Source organism: Ailuropoda melanoleuca, chromosome 9 (assembly GCF_002007445.2).
Source record: "Ailuropoda melanoleuca isolate Jingjing chromosome 9, ASM200744v2, whole genome shotgun sequence".
NCBI classification, from domain to species: domain Eukaryota; kingdom Metazoa; phylum Chordata; class Mammalia; order Carnivora; family Ursidae; genus Ailuropoda; species Ailuropoda melanoleuca.
This window is the reverse complement of record NC_048226.1, coordinates 10,050,687-10,060,106: the sequence shown is the minus strand read 5'-3', so window position 1 is coordinate 10,060,106 and position 9,420 is coordinate 10,050,687.

Below are 9,420 nucleotides of genomic sequence, written 5' to 3'. Positions count from 1 at the left end.
GGCTCGATTCCATAATGCCGGGATCACGCCCTGAGCCGAAGGCAGACGCTTAACCGCTGTGCCACCCAGGCGCCCCCCCCCTTTTTTTTTTGCACTTATGTTTTTGAAGGGCTGACTTGTCATACTGCTATTCATCTCTGAAATATTTCTCTTCAACGTCTCTCTGTTCACACACACGCACACACCCCAAATACCTCCCTCTCTTCCCACACACAACGGCACTCACTGGCCAGGGTCTCATCTGCTTGGATAGGTTTAATAGCAATTAAAACATAAGTAGTGTTAATATATGTTTCTCTCATGTTTTAATTGCTATTAAATCTATCCAAGCAGATGAGACCCTGGCCAGTGGGTGCCATTTCCCGAACTTGAGAGATTGTTACGATCATTTGCTTTATTGTGCAGTGGCCTCTCTTTCTGATATTTATTTTGGGTTCTGATAAAGAGTTTTGACCCCTACTGGCTCATAGAATGTGACTAAATGGTAGTACAGAGCCTGGGAAGGAATGAGTGGAAACAGTATGTATATAAAACATATCATACAGGGGCGCCTGGGTGGCACAGCGGTTAAGCGTCTGCCTTTGGCTCAGGGCGTGATCCCGGCGTTACGGGATCGAGCCCCACATCAGGCTCTTCTGCTATGAGCCTGCTTCTTCCTCTCCCACTCCCCCCGCTTGTGTTCCCTCTCTCGCTGGCTGTCTCTATCTCTGTCGAATAAATAAATAAAATCTTAAAAAAAAAATATCATACAGCATGTCANGGATCGAGCCCCACATCAGGCTCTTCTGCTATGAGCCTGCTTCTTCCTCTCCCACTCCCCCCGCTTGTGTTCCCTCTCTTGCTGGCTGTCTCTATCTCTGTCGAATAAATAAATAAAATCTTAAAAAAAAAAATATCATACAGCATGTCACAATAGTCATTTCATAATGACTCCAGATATCTCCCAGAAATTAGTTCACCAGAGATTAGCAGAAAATTAAGAGTTGGTGAGGGTTCTTCGCTATTATAAAGTGCAGTATTATATATCAGTGGTGCCCATTAGGATTAACCAAAACTTAGATGAATGGCAACCAGAAGAAATCTTAATAGGAGACATCTTAAGAGACCAGGAGAAGATGTGAAGAGAATGGGAGGGCACTTTCTAGCATTAGCTGCCAGAAAACATGACTCTGTGGGGGCCTGTTGTTTAAGGACTTCATGGAGCACTAAATGTTTGGCACTCCCAATTCAGGTAGAATGCTTCACACACACTAAACACGGGGAGCACGTGTGTAGCCATATAGGCAGTATTTAGAAAAACACTTGTTAAAACATCAGGAAAAACACAAATCTGAAGACATTTGACTCTATGGGATGATCCTAACTATCGAATACAAAACTACAAAACTATACAAATAAAAGAAACAAGATGCAGGGGTGCCTGGGTGGCTCAGTTGTTAAGCGTCTGCCTTCAGCTCAGGGCGTGATCCCAGGGATCGATCCCCGCATCGGGCTCCCTGCTCTGCTGGGAGCCTGCTTCTTCCTCTCCCACTCCCCCTGCTTGTGTTCCCTCTCTCACTGGCTGTCTCTCTCTCTGTCAAATGAATATGTAAAAATCTTAAAAAAAAAAAAAAGAGAGAGAGAGAGAGAGAGAGAACAAGGTAGAAATACACAAATCTGTTAACAGTGATTGTCTTGGCTGCTAAAAATTGGGGTAGAGTTCTCTTCCTTCTCTCCTTTTTCCAAATTCTCTGGAGTAATCATGTGCTTTTACAATAGAAACAAATATTTTTAAAAGATGAAATTTACTTTGTTTTTCTTTTTCTCTGGAAAGGATACCATTTTCTCTTTTGAGTTGCCTCAGCTGCTGTTCTGGCACACAATTAGCCATCATCCAAGCCGGCCCATGAGGTTAACCAGATGAAGAAAATATGAGATTGTGAGGCGATGCTTAGATTTGGAGGAAGCTGAACGACTAAAAAGCAGGTAACCCTTGATTGCTTACTCTGCCCTGACAAACTCGAGGCGACCCAACAACTGCCAACATAGCGTCTATCTCCTTTCAATATCGTTTCAAATTTTTACCACTAAGCAAGTGTCATGGAAACCATTCTTTGCAATGTGAAACTCAGGGCACAATAACCAACAAAGGATTTTTGAGCTGCCTCTGGGAGCAGGAGCTCTCTGGAAAATACACATATGTAATGAGTGACATTTGGGGAACATTTTGATGGTTCTTGGGGAAATGGGACAAGTATTGAAATTGAAATGGTTATAGAACACGATTGTGTTTGATAATTGTACTTAAAATGCTGGACTGACTCTGAATGTAGCTGTTTGCTGCTTTAAAAATTTGTTTATTTCCATTACTTGCGAGAATAACAGGTATCAATAGCACTAGTGGCAGAATGCATTGAGCTTGAGAGTTGTGATGCACGGATCAGAGTGCTTGAACTCAAATCCAAATTCCCTGATGTCCATGACCATGTGCAAGTTATTAAACTCCCCAAGTCACATTTTTCTGATTTTACATCAAGTAATTAGGATGTTTGGAATGATTAAATGACATAATTAATGCAAAGCATTTATGTATTGTCTGGCCCATATGAATCTTAATAAGTGGTAGGCATCATTGTTATCATCCATAATATCAAATAAGTACCAATAGAACCCCGTCCTAAGCTTTTAAAGCTGTGTCTGGCTATGCGAGTCACAGGATATCTGAGTCTGATCCCACCTGAGACGTACTGCCAGGAAGCCATGTGTATCTGCAGAAAGCCAACATGTGTTGGAGCAGGCAGATGAAACTTAGACTCCTAAGATGCTAACCAGATTTAAGAACGTCTTGTGCACTCAGTTTTCAATGAAGGAAAGAGCAGCTTGAACATTTTAGGAGTGTTAAGTACAGAACACGAATTTTCCAAGCTCTGTGTCCCTTGGAATACAAGCTGCTACTTGTTGTCAGTGTTGGAAGAGAGATTCATTTTGGCCAGGATGGGATTATCTCCCTTTTGGATTTTTCAGAATTTAACATGCCAGATACTAAGGAGCTCAGTTGTCCATGCAAAAGCACTAGAAGTGGCAGCTGGTGGATCTCTGTATCCTTGCCAAATGACTCATCTGCCCTCCCTCACTAGCTATAATCCTTTTCTAGAATAGAGTCTAAATGAAATTTTTCGGCACGTCAAAGATTTTGGTCTCTATGATGTACAAATACCAATGCTGAGAGCTCAACATAAAAAGTGGTTATGTAATGGGAAAACTCCCAAGTATCTGGCACGAGCAAGTGTAGAACCGTACCTTAGCAACACCTCCTCAAATAAGATTGCATTTAATTTCCACGGAACTAGTAATTCTTCCCACTGAAAGTGAGCTCATACTGACAAATTAGAAAACATGTAAGAAAACAAGCCACCAAGAAGATTGTAGTACAATATTAGAAAAATTGGCATCCCAAGAATTCAAATTCATAGAACAATAAGGGATTACTTAAATAGGTATGTTTAAAATTATTAAAGAGATAAAAGAAGGAAAAATCACAATGAGGGCTGCCTGGGTGGCTCAGTCAGTTTAAACATCTGCCTTCAGCTTAGGTCATGATCCCAGTGTCCTGGGATTGAATCTGGCAGCAGGCTCCTTGGCAAGGAGGCTGCTTCTCCCTCTGCCTGCTATTCCCCCTGTTTGTGCTCTCTCTTTCTCTCTCTAACAAATAAAATCTTTTTTAAAAAATTACAATCAAAGAACAAGACAATAAAAATGATCAGACAAATTTGAAAATGAAACAAGTGGAGTTTCTAGAAATGAAATAGTTGCGGAGATTAAGCTCAGTAGAGAAACATAATCACATACTAGACACAGCTGAAGAGAGGATTACAGCCCTGGAAGCTAGAATTGGGAAGAAAATAAAGAAACAGGATGTGTGAAAGTTTTAGAGAGACATGAAAGATAGAATGAAATTTTTCATTTCCATAGAACGGAAAATATCTTAAAATAGTAACAGAAAGCAAGAGTATATACAAAAGATAAAAGTAACATTGGATGGTCATATCTTAAAATCTTTCACAATTGATGAAAGATATGAATATTCCATTTGATAAAATACAGTGACTCCCAAGCAGGAGGAAGAAAACTAAAAATCGTTGTCTAGGCACATAATTGTGAAAATGCAGAGCCCCAAGATAAAGATATAATCTTAAAAATAACCAGAGGAAAAAGACAGTTCTGTACAAAAGAGCTACAATGAGAACAATAGCAACTTCTCAACAGTGATAATAAAGGTAAGTAGCCAATGAAATAATGTTTTTAAAATCCTGAAAGTCAAAGATCAATCTTTCATACTCACCTAAAAATTCTATGCTCAAAATTCCACACTCAGTTAAATAATTTTTTAATAATTAAGATGAAATGAAGGTCTCTCCAGGCACATTTTGATAAAGTTTACCATCAACAGATACTCATTGACAGAACTCTAACTTAAGGATATATTCAGGGGCGCCTGGGTGGCACAGCGGTTGAGTGTCTGCCTTCGGCTCAGGGCGTGATCCCAGCATTGTGGGATCGAGTCCCTCAGTTAAATAATTTTTTAATAATTAAGATGAAATGAAGGTCTCTCCAGGCACATTTTGATAAAGTTTACCATCAACAGATCCTCATTGACAGAACTCTAACTTNGCCTGCTTCTTCCTCTCCCACTCCCCTTGCTTGTGTTCCCTCTCTTGCTGGCTGTCTCTATCTCTGTCAAGTGAATAAATAAAATCTTTAAAAAAAAAAAANCCAGGCACATTTTGATAAAGTTTACCATCAACAGATCCTCATTGACAGAACTCTAACTTAAGGATATATTCAGGTCAGAAAAAATTAAACTAAGTTAGGAGTGGTATGCAGGAAACAGTAATAAACAACAACAAAAGTCAATATGTAAGTACGTCTAAGTAAGTATGGGAAGTTAATAATACTACTAATAATATTGTGATGAATTTGGATGAGGTATTAGTAAAAATAGTGTTTCACTAAACTGTGAGAAAGATCATGAGTCAACAGACATTGGTTCTGGGGCTAGTTTTATCAGCTCCATGAACTTTGAACAAATCATTGCTCCCATTTGTAAAATGATATTCAGATAGGGTGAATATTTTTTTCTTGAAATCTAGCATTCTTTGATTTTACTATACTGCCTGCTGATCCCCTTTCCCCTCAAGAAAAGAACACAAGAATCTATGTGATCATTTTAACAGAACCAAGGAATTATGCCCCTTTGGCTCAAATGCCGACCTATTGAGCTACACACATATTTGCTGCTTTCCAAAGAACATGTATAGTTTAGGTGAACATCCCTTGAAATCCCCAAACTGACCCACAAGATTTATATCAACATTAGAACAGAGAAAATACCCTTTAGATGTTGAACACTTGCAGTATGCTGGTGTTGCACAGTGCACAAACTGCCCTCCCGTCTTTTACCATGTTACATCCATCAGTCCTGGGGTGAAACCCTCCTGAGGCATGGCGAGAGCCGGAGACACTTCCTACCCTCTCTAGAAAATCTTCAAAATGAAAAAAGAAGTTGGAAACAAAGTCTAGTAATCCTACTTATTCTGTATGGGCAGGGGAGTGGAGAAGGGAAGAATATGAAATGTATTTCTCCCTAGAAGATTGTGAGAATGATTTCTTTCTCTCCGAATGGAGGGTGCCGTCTGACGTCTGAGGCTTACATTATAGATGAGGCTTCTTTCCCAAATGCTCCTTTTTTTTGTTTTTTTANTCTTTCCCAAATGCTCCTTTTTTTTTGTTTTTTTTTTAAATTTTTAATAATATTTTTATTATATTATGTTAGTCACCATACAGTGCATCCCTAGTTTTTGATGTAAAGTTCCATGATTCATTACTTGCATATAACACCCAGTGCACCATGCAATACATGCCCTCCTTAATACCCATCACCGGCCTATCCCAATCCCCCACCTCCCTCCCCTCTGAAGCCCTCAGTTTGTTTCCCAGAGTCCAAATGCTCCTTTAATTTCTGTTAAGTTTCTACAAGTCAGGGAACTGATTCTCTGTTCTTAGTTTGCTTCAAGAACTTTTTGAATCACTGTTCACATACTGGGTAAGACCCTGCTGTCAGAAATATTTACATTCTTGTATGGGTATTACTGCAATCCCAGCATTTACTGCATGTTTTAGAGGGGCATTTCGTGGTCTATGTCCTCACTACATCCGTAGACCTTCTTTAACCTTCTACTTAACCTTTCCACAGATGCCAAACAACTGACAATTATCTGAACATTTTCATACCTTGATACACAGGGTTCTCTCTGGCTGGAATTTACATTTTCCTTTCTTTAGAAGGCAGCTCCTCCTCATTCTTAAGGATGCTTCTTCCTTCCAGAAGGTGCCACCTGACTTCTCTCAATTACATACAATGTTAGGTCCCTCTTCCCATGTACTTCCCAAACAGAAAACTGTGTCAACTTCAGGCATAAGCATTTAAGAACTGGGTAATTCTCCACCGTTCTCTTTCCTTCCCATATCAACTGGGGTCATATGTTAAGCACTGTGTCTTTTTTTTTTTTTTTAATTTCCTCCTACTTTCTTTGTGTTTGATTTGCCCATTTTTTCAAAGTTTCTTAAATGAAAGTTAGGTCATTTATTTTAAAACTTTCTTACTTTCTAATATAAGCTTTTAAAACTATAAATTTCCTTCTTAGTATTGCTTTGTCTGCATCCTACAATTACATATATTTTGTCTGCATTTTCATTCCGTATAAAAGAGCTTTTAATGTTCTTTTTACTTTAATCTATAGGTTAATTTAAAATACATTATTTAATTTCCAAATATCAACTTAGTTCTTTGTTTTTATAGTTTTACTTTTTCTGCTGAAATTTCCTATCTGTGCACACATTATGACAGTCTTACCCTTTAGGTCCTTAAATATATTTATATGCCCTATAATAATGTATATCACCTTGAATTCTGTTCCTTTTGGCTACTTTGACTCTTGACTATGAGTCACAGTTTTCAGTTTCTTTGCATATATAGCTTATTATTATTGTCATTATTGTATACTAGATATTATAGAAAATATGTCCATCTAGCCAGGAATTTACTGCATGGCAACCTTGAACTTGTGGAGCCTCGGTATTATATTTTCTATGGTGAATCTGCTTAGGGATTTTTTCCTCATTTTTAGATTCCTTAGACCTGGGAAATAGCATTCATTCAGGGAATTTCTCATCTGGGTTTCAATGGAAAGCCTAAGGTGTTTACCAAACCCCTCTACTTAGATGGATCCAGACTTCAAAATGCACCCCCCCTACAATGGACAGCAGCTGAAATCTCTGCTCTGACTTTAAACTTCCAGCTTTTTCTTTCTTTTCTGCTACTCGGAGCCTCCCCCATACACATATAGTTAAAGATTTGATGGAAATTTATATACATATTTAGGGATTTTACCCTCTAAACATCCATCCTTTGTCCCCCTAATTTAGAGCTGTCCTCTCAGTCTTAAATTCAATTCTTTGAAGCATCAAACCAATAAAACTATACCTTTCTGCTTGAGATCTAGCTGCCCCATGTCATGGGGATTGGTGTGTGTCTTCATGGAAAGCTGTGTAATGGAGAGTTCATGTCATTTTGTTTTCTTCTTTCAAGCGTTTGATTCACTCAAGATTCTGCCTCCTTTTGGATGCCTTAGTTCTTTCATATAGTTGGGGGCTTTTTACTTTACCCAGAATTTATCTCACTGTTATTGGGATCATAAGGGAATTGTCACAGCCAAATTACCCTGCCGTTACTGCTACTGAAATGCCTGCAACATTGTTTAGTGGCATGTTTGCTGCTTAAATGAGTTTCATTGATTCAGTGGAAAATTTTGTAACTAACACTAGCTGCATTACTCATAGCTAGCACTAGTGCTGACTGGTAATTAAGATCGATATAAGTTATCTAGTTAGATCCAGGTGTTTGTATCTTTCAAATCGATTCTGATAAGCATTGCCTTTCGAAAACACTGTTTAGATAGACCTTTTAAAAACCACTTTTTTAAACATTTTTTTGAAAATGCATGAGCAAGTGTTATTTCATGGCAGCTTATCCTTTCTGTGCATGAGAGTTGTCACAATGACTTTAAAATGATAACAGAAACACTACTTTTCTGATGGGGTTGCATCAGTTAGGACTCGTGGTGACAGGTTATAGAAAATCATCTTGGGCTCACATTGACAAAAAAGATCACTTGGCTCTCAAGATCCCAGGTACGATTGAAGAATTAAATTGTGGTAAGGTGGGGGGGAGGGGGGATGCCTGGTGGCTCAGTCGGTTGGGAGGCTGCCTTTAACTCAGGTCATGATCCCAGGGTCATGGGAATCCAGCACCGAGTGCTGGATTTTCCCTCTACCCCTCCCCCCACTTGTTCTCTCTCTCTCTCTCAAATAAATAAAATCTTTTAAAAAAATAAAAAAAATAATAAATAGATTGTGGTTAGGGGAGGGATGAATTTGGACTTCAACACAATTGAATCCTGGACAATCAAGAGTTCAGGGGCTCTGCTACTGCCCTGTATCTGCTTCTCTCTGACCATTGCCTTCCTCCTCTTACCACCCGACCAAGTCGGCTACCAATAGCTGCTGACTTTTACAGCCAAAAAATTCAAGAAAAAAAGAGAAATTCTCTTTCCTCGAAACATTGACAAAAATCCTGTGGATAGACTCTCATTAGCTCCCTGAGACCATCCTTGTATCATTCACCATGAGACAAAAAAAGGCAAGTTCAAGCAAAACCATCTCTAACAGACATGTAACACTGGTGGTTGGAGGGACTCCTCTCAGGAAAGAGGGGAGCAAGATAAATCCCTTAAATTCCACTCTCCCTCCCCTGCCCCCACCATATTTTTGCATATTTACATATATGCATATGCAATATAAATTGCATATAAATGCATATCATTTATAAAGGTGGAGTAAGTGTAGGAAAAAAGAACATAGAGTGTAGAAAACAGACATGGAAAATTAGGTCGATTTTCTATTTTTAAAAAAATACTTCTTATGGTTTCTTTCATCTATGGAACGTAAGAAATAGGAAGATCGGTAGGGGAAGAAAGGGATAAAGAAAGGGGGGGTAATCAGAAGGGGGAATGAAGCATGAGAGACTGCGGACTCTGAGAAACAAACTGAGGGCTTCAGAGGGGAGGGGGGTGGGCGAATGGGATAGGCTGGTGATGGGTAGTATTGCATGGTGCACTGGGAGTTATACGCAACTAATGAATCATCGAACGTTACATCAAAAACCAGGGATGTACTGTAGGGTGACTAACATAATATAATAAAAAAAACATTAAAAAAATACTTCTTGGGGAGCCTGGGTGGCACAGCGGTTAAGCGTCTGCCTTCAGCTCAGGGCATGATCCCCGCGTTCTGGGATCGAGCCCCACATCGGGCTCCTCTGCT